The sequence below is a fragment of the Tamandua tetradactyla genome, chromosome 26, assembly GCF_023851605.1.
Source record: "Tamandua tetradactyla isolate mTamTet1 chromosome 26, mTamTet1.pri, whole genome shotgun sequence".
Classification (NCBI taxonomy): Eukaryota; Metazoa; Chordata; class Mammalia; order Pilosa; family Myrmecophagidae; genus Tamandua; species Tamandua tetradactyla.
This window is the reverse complement of record NC_135352.1, coordinates 15,304,199-15,313,518: the sequence shown is the minus strand read 5'-3', so window position 1 is coordinate 15,313,518 and position 9,320 is coordinate 15,304,199. Positions and strand designations below refer to the sequence as shown.

Below are 9,320 nucleotides of genomic sequence, written 5' to 3'. Positions count from 1 at the left end.
ATGGGATAGGGGGATGGAACTAGTTGATGTTCTGGAAAGGCTGGGCCCTCTAGGTTTCAGGACTTATCTGGTCCAGGGACTCACCTGGATGGTGGTAGATTTCTGGAAAATTACCCTAGAGCATGGAAGCTTTGTAGAACCTTATATAACACTCTAGGTGTCCTTTAGGATTGGCAGGAATGGTTTTGGTTGGGTTTTTCTGTTCCGATTTTCAGTCAGCTCTTTAGTAGACCCCCTCCTGAAGTTTACTCTCCCACTATTTGGGGCTGGTGCACTGGATAACAGAATGACCATGGACAAAAGTAGCTCCCTAGAAAGAAACTGAGGGTTAGTATTAGCACACAGTTTTTTCAGGAGAGATGAAGATGTTCATCCAGTATTTGGAGAACATCTTCAACCTTGACTCTTTACACTGAGAGCAAGTAAAAACTGCTTTTTGCCTCTTATGAGGTACAAAAACATTTCATTGTCTCATTCTTCACTGTCCGTTCAGTCTTGAGGTTTCTTTAATTTGCGTCCCTCTTCTACTCTGCTCCCTTTTAGGATTTCTCATTTTTATCTACCATACTCATCAGGGAACAAATGTATAATCTTTCTTCTGGCGTCTGCTGGCAGTTGATTTGGATGTTGATTGTCTTCTTGACCATAGAGTTATCACTTATCTCTTCAGCTTTGCCCTTGGTTTTGGAAGAACACTGAATCAACAATTATCTTTGCCAAAGGCATAACTTTGCCATTCCCAGTAGCAATGATCTGTCAAATCATCCCAAAGACGTAAGAGACTATATATTAACTAGACCAAAACTTTTTTTCTACCAAAAGGTATTGTCCTCTCTCTTATTAAAATATCTCAATGCATGGTTCTAATACTTCCAAGAAATGTTAACATGAGAGAAGGTATCTATGTGTTTTTTTGTGGTTTGCTTGCTTTTGCATGCTTATCTGTATGGTGGGGTTCACATTTCATTATTTTTCCATGTGAGTATCCCATTATTGCAGCACCATTTGTTGAATTTTTGTCTGTTTTTGCTTATTTGTTTGTTTTTGGGGAAGTGCATGGCCTGGGAATCGAACCCAGGTCTCCCGCATGGTAGGCGAGAATTCTACCACTGAGCCACCCTTGCATCCCCATTGGGGGAGTTTAAGAGGCAGAAAGAAGTCCCCTTCATCACTCCAGGGTAGGTTAGCAAGCAAAGCAAAGTAGAGGAGAGAAGGGTGGTGAAACTAGTTCTCTTATAAAATAAGAAGTAGGAGAATTTTGATGACTTTCTTTTGGTTTTCCAGTTTAATTTCTACCTTAAAAAAATCAAAAGGTCTTTAACTATTCTGTAGTCAAATTTCGTTTTAAAGACACACAATGTTAAGAGTTTTAAAATGTCAGTGGATAATTATATTTTTCTGGTATGAAATATTTGTGTTGTTAGAATAGTAGGTATTTCATAAATAAGGATAAAAAACTAGAGTGAAACTGTCCAGTGCAATTTTAGTTTTAGGTCTTTTCACTTATTTAAAGTTCACCAAAGAAAAGATTCAAGCCTTTGAGTACTTCGTAAAACATCATGACACAGTGAAAAGTGTACTTCATAGCTTTTTGTTTTTTGTAGCTGCACATCTATGAGTATTTTCCATACTATATATTTTAAATCCTGGAGCCTTAATTGAGGACAGCATCTTCTTGGCCTGTTTCCAGCCTCCTGAGGAAAAATCAACATCTCCTTCTGGGTTAATATTCAGACCCCTTTGAGCAATGCACTCTCCTCCAGCACCACAGGAAGGAAACATGCAAGAGTGGCAGGGCTGCCATGCTCTCACGTGCAGCCATCTGGTTCTGGCCACAATATCATGGATTTCCCACACAAGTCCAGTTTTGCTTTCCTGAATCATATCTGTGCTCCGAGCCCTATATGGGCAGGATTCCCTGCTAGTGATGAAATGCTAGCATGTGACATTCTTTCTAATGAGTCACAGCCCATAAAAATTGTTTGCCAGCTGAATCTGAATATGCCTTGATACCAGGCAACAGAGAAGAAAAACCTCATCAAATCAAAACATCTCATTTCATCAGCTGAGCTCAGACAGACTTTGTTCACTTTCGTAAGCAAAGTGAAATGTGTTTCCACACAAAATCACGATTCATTCTGTCCTTTTTTTACCTCAGATCCACGTATTTTATAGTAGGAGGGAATGAAGGAGACACACATTAGAAAATATTTTCAGGATTTGGAAAGTGAGGAGTAACTAGTGAGGAGTTTTGTGTACAATAATGATAAAATGTCCAAAAGTGGTTTTGAACTCCTGAGAGCTTCCATATAAACATTAGGTGATTTATTTATCCAGTGTGATTCAAACAGTCTTAACTTGGAATAGCATTGACTTTTTTATTAGGAGAAGTGGGGATTTCTTAGCAGTGCCCTTCGGTTGTGTTGCTGCTGATGAGAGTTAGGGTAGCCTTGGGGAAACCCACAAATAATCCCCAAATAAAGCACCCCACAGCCAGAGTTTAAGCAGAAGTTAGGCCTTCAGTCTCGGGAAAATGGAAACGAACCGAAGGAACAACGATGTAATAATCTTCCAGAGGTTAACCATCATTATGGTGGAAAAGAAAAAAGAAAAAAGTTAAGGAGAAAATGCAAGCAAGCCACATTGCATGCATTTTAGTTTAGAGAAGAGAGAATATAAACTACAGAGCTGATATCCATAACATGCCTTAAAGATGGAGATACATGGCATACGTGTTCTGCTATACATCAGAACAAATCCAAGTCAGAATGGCTGAAGCATTTAAATAGACCAGGGCTCTAAGGTGTGACACCACAGAGAAGGGAGAACCTACATGGACCTTGAACTTGATTTTCTCTCAAGCACTCCCAATAAAGTGCCTGAGTAATGAAAGGGGAAGGGTGGGTGATTAATTCTAATCCATCCTTCAAGACTTTGTTAAATTATCCAAGTGCTTTTGGTAATTCTTTGTCTTCTCATCCTGGGGGAGAAAATAAATTATATCCAGAGAAGGGTAATTGGAATAGCAGAAAGGCCTTTTAAATGAGAAATGTCTGGAATAAAAAAAACAAAGGACATAACAACAAGAAATGAAAATTGATGTGGACAAGAACCATCAGGAGGAAGAAGTTAATACGAATGGGGAGGTGGATTCGGAGCCAGGGATGGAGAGATAAGGGGACTGTTAAGGAAAATAAGACTCTTATTTATTTTTTAAATATTTTTATTGTGAAATATAACATACATACAACAAAGCAATAAATTTCAAAGTACATTTTAACAAGTAGTTAGAGAACAATTTCAGGTATTTCCTTCTAGCTGCTCCAAGACACTGGAGACTAAAAAGAAATATCAGTTATAATTCAGCAGTCATACTCATTTGTTAAATCCTAACTGCTCTGTTATAACTCCTCTTTCTCCTTTGATCCTTCTTCCAATCTTTAGGATATTTGGATTTTGCCCATTCTAACTTTTTCATGTTGAAAAGGGGTGTCTACAATATGGGATGGGGGGATGGAACTGGTTGATGTTCTTGGAGAGGCTGGCCCCTCTGGGTTTCAGGACTTATCTGGCTGAGCAACCCATCTGAAGGTTTTATGTTTCTGAAACGTAAACTTAGTGTTTGCAACTTTTTTAGGATCTCAGATGGAGTCTGGGTGTTCTTTAGGGTTAACAGGTATGATGTTGGTTGGGGGTTGGCAAACCATGGCAATTAGCAATATCAAGCTGAAGTTTGCATAAGAGTAGCCTCCAGAATAGCCTGTCGACTCTAAGGAAAATGAACTCTTAACAGACTCCTGTCTTTATTCTCTCCACTCTTCCAAACTACCCATACACATCCCAGCACAGATTGCCTTCTGAGAACACTGGGGCGCTGATCAGAAACCTGTATTGAATTTCCATTACCTACTGAATTATGCTTAAATTCCTTCTCTTGGTGTTCAAAGCTTTCTACAAGGAGGTGTTTGCTCTCTTTTTCAGCTGTATCTTTACATTAATCATCCTCACACACCATCCAACCCCTTAATATGTCATGCATTTTCCTAGCTCTGTGCTCTCCACTTCTCAATACCTCCCTTCTCCCCCCAGTTCCCTGCCTGTTGAAAACCTTTAAGGCCCAGCTAAAATGCCACCTTTTTCACAAAGCCTACTCCATTCGACTCTCCCTTACTCCTGCTGAATATGTAGCCTTTTTTCATCTGTGTTCCCTTAATGCCCGCTCTCTCTCTCTGTACTATCTTATTCTCTAATATTTTGTATTTGTATTGCACTTTTCAACTCACAAAGCATTTGCACAAGCACTGCTATTATCTACCTGGGAGATTATTATTCCTATTGTGCAGATAACTCAGGTTTTGAGTGTTTAAGGGGCTTGTCCAAAGTCCTAGAGCTAATATTTGGTAGAGCTGGAATTTAACTCTAGAGTTAGGTTTTCTGACCTCAAGCCTGGTGAGATTTAGATTTAAAAAAAAATTAATAACTCTGATAGTAATTTTCAAATTCTAGAGTGCTACCCAGGTCAAAGGAGGGATTTCTTTGCATGTAAATGCACATTCTCGGCACCCTCCCCACCACCCTCAACCCAGCCTGGAGATCTACTGAAACGGAGGGGATGGGATCCAGCAGTCTGTGTTGTAAGAAGCCCCCCAGGTGTTGGGGCGCAGGTTCTGTCACCTGGCTGTAAGAGGATTATCCTTCCTTTGTGGGGCCCCTGTACTCTAGACGCTACAGAGGCATTGCAGAATTGTGAGCAAGGTTACAAGCCCAAACTCTCAGAGAAAAGCATGGGTTATAGTGCTGAGTGAGCAAAGATTTTTATCAGGATCAAAAACATTTAAAGATTAAACTGTCAAGATTATGAACTCTCAAAGAGTGTTGGCTTGCCTGCGAGGCAGGTGTCAAATGGAGCTTTAAGTGGAGAAGGTAAGAAGACAGAACTCTGAAAGGGCAATTCTTCAGGGTATCTGAAAAATTCTTGGGGAAGAGAAAAAAAGGTTTATTGTGGAATTTTATTTGGGGAAAGATATGACATTTTCTGAAAAAGGATATTTGTAGAAACCTGCTAATGACAGGCTGTTAATGAAAGGGTGGGAGAATCGACCAAGTGTAGAATTCAGGTAAGGAAGAACTGAAGAGTAAGTTTAACCCCTTACTTCTGGAGAATGGGCTTTGCCATTTGGTTCCTGTGACTATTTAATTTTGAAAACATTCATGAGAGTTCGACTGTAGATGATTTCTATTTTCCTTAAACAAATGCATTGTTCTAAAGAGGCCAAGAAAAATAAACCAGGGGTTCTTGGTTTCTTTAAATTATTTTGAATAATGCAAAGTGTTGATTGTTACTGTCCTTTGAAATGTGGAGAGAATTAGCAAGGAGAAAAAGAGGAACTGTCTGAAGCCCAGGTGGCTATATATCACCCAAGTAGTCTGCTGTCTAAATGGATTTGCCCTGAGAGTACCCAGGAGATTGTGGTGTGAGCTTTCCTTTATGTAATGTCCTAAGAAAATGGCTTGGGCCACTACCCATAGGAGGCCCTACATCCCTACCTTAATCTTCCTATAGATTCACGTTCTCCTTGTCCTCCTTGCTGCATCCTTATTTCCCACCCTGAAGAATCGCCCTTTCAGAGTCCTAGCTATCTTTCTGAGACCATCACTGATGTGGAACATGGCCTTTTCTGCATTTCCCCACCACCCCAGAGCACCTCTAACTAGGTTCCCGTATACAACAAGCTTTTAAATGAAGATATTGGCTAAGTCAGGAGGACAACCGCACAGCACATAAAAAGCTGTACTTAAAATTTATTATGATACTGAAATATGGAATATGATGTCTGGAATTTGATTCAAAATAATCCCTGGGAGAGGGATGAATGGGTGGGGATGTTTTGGATGAAATAAGATTAGCTGTGAATTAATCATTGTTGAAACTGGTATGTGACATGGGAGTTTGTTATACTAGCCTGTTGGCTTTTCTGTATGCTTGAAAATTTCCATAATAAATAGTTGTATAAAAAAATGGAATATTAGACATCCCTGTCCTGAAATCCCTCAGCCAACCCTGATGTGGGTAATTTCTCTCCCATCATCTTTCTCTCTATAGTCCCACCTACTGATACATTTGCTTAGATCTACTTTTCCCTCTGTCACTTTTTTCTCCTCTTTTTCCCTTTCTATGGATCATTAAACTCCTTTCTTCTCCACCTAACATGGGACATTAAGAAATCCTATTTCTTGCAAAGCAAGCAATTTAATTCTTCTTCGTCTAGATTTCTCATCAGTCTTTACTGATAGAACCTACTCTTTCCTAAGCAAACATACCCATTAATATTTTTTTTGCTGAACAAAAGTGGTTCTCTCCTCATGAAGAATTCTGCCTTCCTCCTAATCCACCTGGATCTCATAGCCAGCTTTTAAGAGAACTGTATCTCCTCCACCCCATTAGAATTCAAAATTTGGTTTAACCTCAGAATAGAATGGAAAACATGAATGGTAGGTCTTTCATATGACTCTAGGAAAAGGAATTTAGTCCCTGCCTAGAAGGATGCATCAGGAGAGGTACAGCCAGAAGAGCTACTTTTGATAGTCTCTGGCTCAGATGGACAGGAGAATGGGAGTCTCTAAAATCCCATAAACTCTTGTTTTCTACTTATTTCTCTTCCTTTATACTCCTCCTACTACCCTTACCAGAACCTCTGGCAAGTAACATGTTGACTCATGAAATTTTGTCACTTCCTTCCTCTGGTTCATTTCCAGTAGTGGTGCTGATGAATTGTCAACTGACCAATAAAATAAGCAGCAATATAGACCTTCTATGCTACTGAAACTTGGTACCTACAGGAGTCAATTGGGACCAACAATGACCCACTGAGACTGAGATAAGTTAGAGGAGGAGACACCTTGTGCCTTCCAGCACTAAATCATTCTTTGCTTCCTTTGTTGAAGTCCAGATTCTCCAGAGCCTACTTGTGTGAATATGGGATGCAGCAGGAAGAGTCTGTTTGTCTTGGGGTCTTAATATCATCCATGTTCCATTGCCTTGGAAGGATACTGAGAGGAGCTTGTGGGGACCCTGAGGCTGGGTTCCTCATCTTCAAGAGGAAAAGCTTGCTTGAGAGCTGTGCTGGTTTGAAACTGCTACATACCCTAGAAAGGTCATGTTTTTCTAATCCAATCTTGTGTGTGCAGACCTATTATGGGTGGGACCTTTTTTAATAGATTATATTCATGGAGATGTAACTCACCCAAATGTGGGTGGACCTCTTGATTAGGTTGTTTCTATGGAGATGTGTCATTGCCTATTCAAGGTAGGTATTAATTAGCTTACTGGAGTCCTTTAAGAGGGGAACATTTTGGAGAAAGTTTAGACACAGATGGGTGGAGATGCTGAGAGAACCATTTGAAACAGAAGTCCACAGAAAAGGACAGCAGGCATTGCCATGTGCCTTCTCAGGTGACATGAAATCTTGGACGTGATTGGCCTTTCTTGAGTGAAGGTATCCTCTTGTTGGTTCCTTTATTTGGACATTTTCATGGCCTTATTGTGACTTGTAACTTAATAAACCCCTTTTATAAAAGCCAATCCATTTCTGGCATATTGCATTGTGGCAGCATTAGCAAACCAAAACAAGAACCTCAAGACAAATAACTTCTTTCCTTCCCCATTCCCCTTCTAGGGCCAGAAGATCAGGCAGACAGTTCACATTGAACTTATCTAGGGTCTGAAAGGATGCCTTCTGAAAACATAAGAAAAACTAATAGTGAAATACCTGGAAAGCCGTAACTGCTGGGGTCCAGTCCAGTCAATTTGTGGTGAGGTAAGGTGTGGCAGGAGTTGGAGAGGATGGAATCTGCTACATTTTATAAGTCATAAAAGTAGTGTTTCCAGATAAAATATGGGATGCTTAACTACATTTGAATTTCAAATACGCAACAAATAATTTTTTAGTATTAGCATGTCCCAAATATTGAAGTTATTGATTATTTGTAATTCAGATTTAACTGGGGCCCTAAGTTTTATGTGCTAAATCTGGCAACACCATAGAGGCCAGGTCTGAGCCAGAATCATTTTTGTCTTTTTGACTATCATGATGTATTGGTTAGGATAAGGTGGACCCCATGATTGTGGTAACAATGCCTTAGGTTGATCGCTTTCAATAAAAACTCTCAGTTAAAAAAATTTGTTTTGGGAATGTTGCTAAAACAATGATTATGCATTGAAAATAACTCCCATCCAAGGGCTCTTTGCTATGTCATATACGCTCTTTGAAAGAGCACATACCATCCAAGGTTCAGAGATCCCTGTTTAACACTGCTCTAGTTTTTTCTGCTTTTGATGTGTTTTTAAAATTTACTTTTTATTAAGGAAAGTTTCAAACATACACTATGTTAAGTGAAAAACAGCTCCAAAGTATTATTTTTTATATTATCACATATTTTTGCAATGGACTTACTATGAATTATACCTATCTGTATGCCTAGATCATAATCTATAAGGGTAGACAGAAAACTCACAGAATGGTTACTGCTGGGTCATAGAATCATGAGTACTTTTGATATACCTCTTGTCTCATATTTATTTTTAATTCATCTACAGCAATCATGCATTACTTTTGTAATAATAATTGTTTTAGTGCACATAAAAGCACATGCACACGAACACAGATACATACATTGCGCTGATTTGAAACTGTTGTGTACCCCAGAAAAGCCAAGTTCTTTAATCCTCATTCAATATTGCTGAGTGGCATTGTTTTTTATTGTTTCCATGGAGATGTGACCCACTCCATTGTAGGTGGTAGCCTTTTTTTTTTTAAACATGGGCTGGTACCGGGAATCAAACCTGTGTCTCCAGCATGGCAGGTGAGAACTCTACCACTGAGCCACCATTGCCCACCCTGTAGGTGGTAACTTTTGATTAGATTGTTTCCATAAAGATATGTCTTACTGCAGTTCTTTAAGAGGTAAATGTTTAGGAAAAAACTTTAGAATCAACAGAGCCCAAAGAGCAGGGACAGCCACACTGCCAGAGACCTTTGGAGATGCAGAAGGAGAATGCCCCCAGGGAATTGTGAAACAAGAAGCCAGGAAAGAAGCTAGTAGATGTTGCCATGTGCCTTTCCAGCTAACAGTGTTCTGGACCCATCAGCCTGTCTTGAATCAAGGTATCTTTCCCTGGATGCCTTAGTTTGGACATTTTCATAGCCTTAGACTGTAACTTAATAAATTCCCTTTTATTAAAAAGCTCTTCTGTTTCTATTATATTGCATTCCAGCAGCTTACAAACTAAAACACCTATACACACAGCTCAGTTGGAGGAG

At 39.5% G+C, this 9,320-nt stretch overlaps 1 non-coding gene across 1 annotated transcript; it reads right to left on the bottom strand.

The window, feature by feature from the left end:
• Positions 1-1,053: 1,053 nt before the first annotated feature.
• TRNAG-ACC (transfer RNA glycine (anticodon ACC)) lies at positions 1,054-1,124 on the bottom strand. The gene has a single exon. It is a non-coding gene; the product is annotated as a tRNA-Gly (tRNA).
• Positions 1,125-9,320: the final 8,196 nt, after the last annotated feature.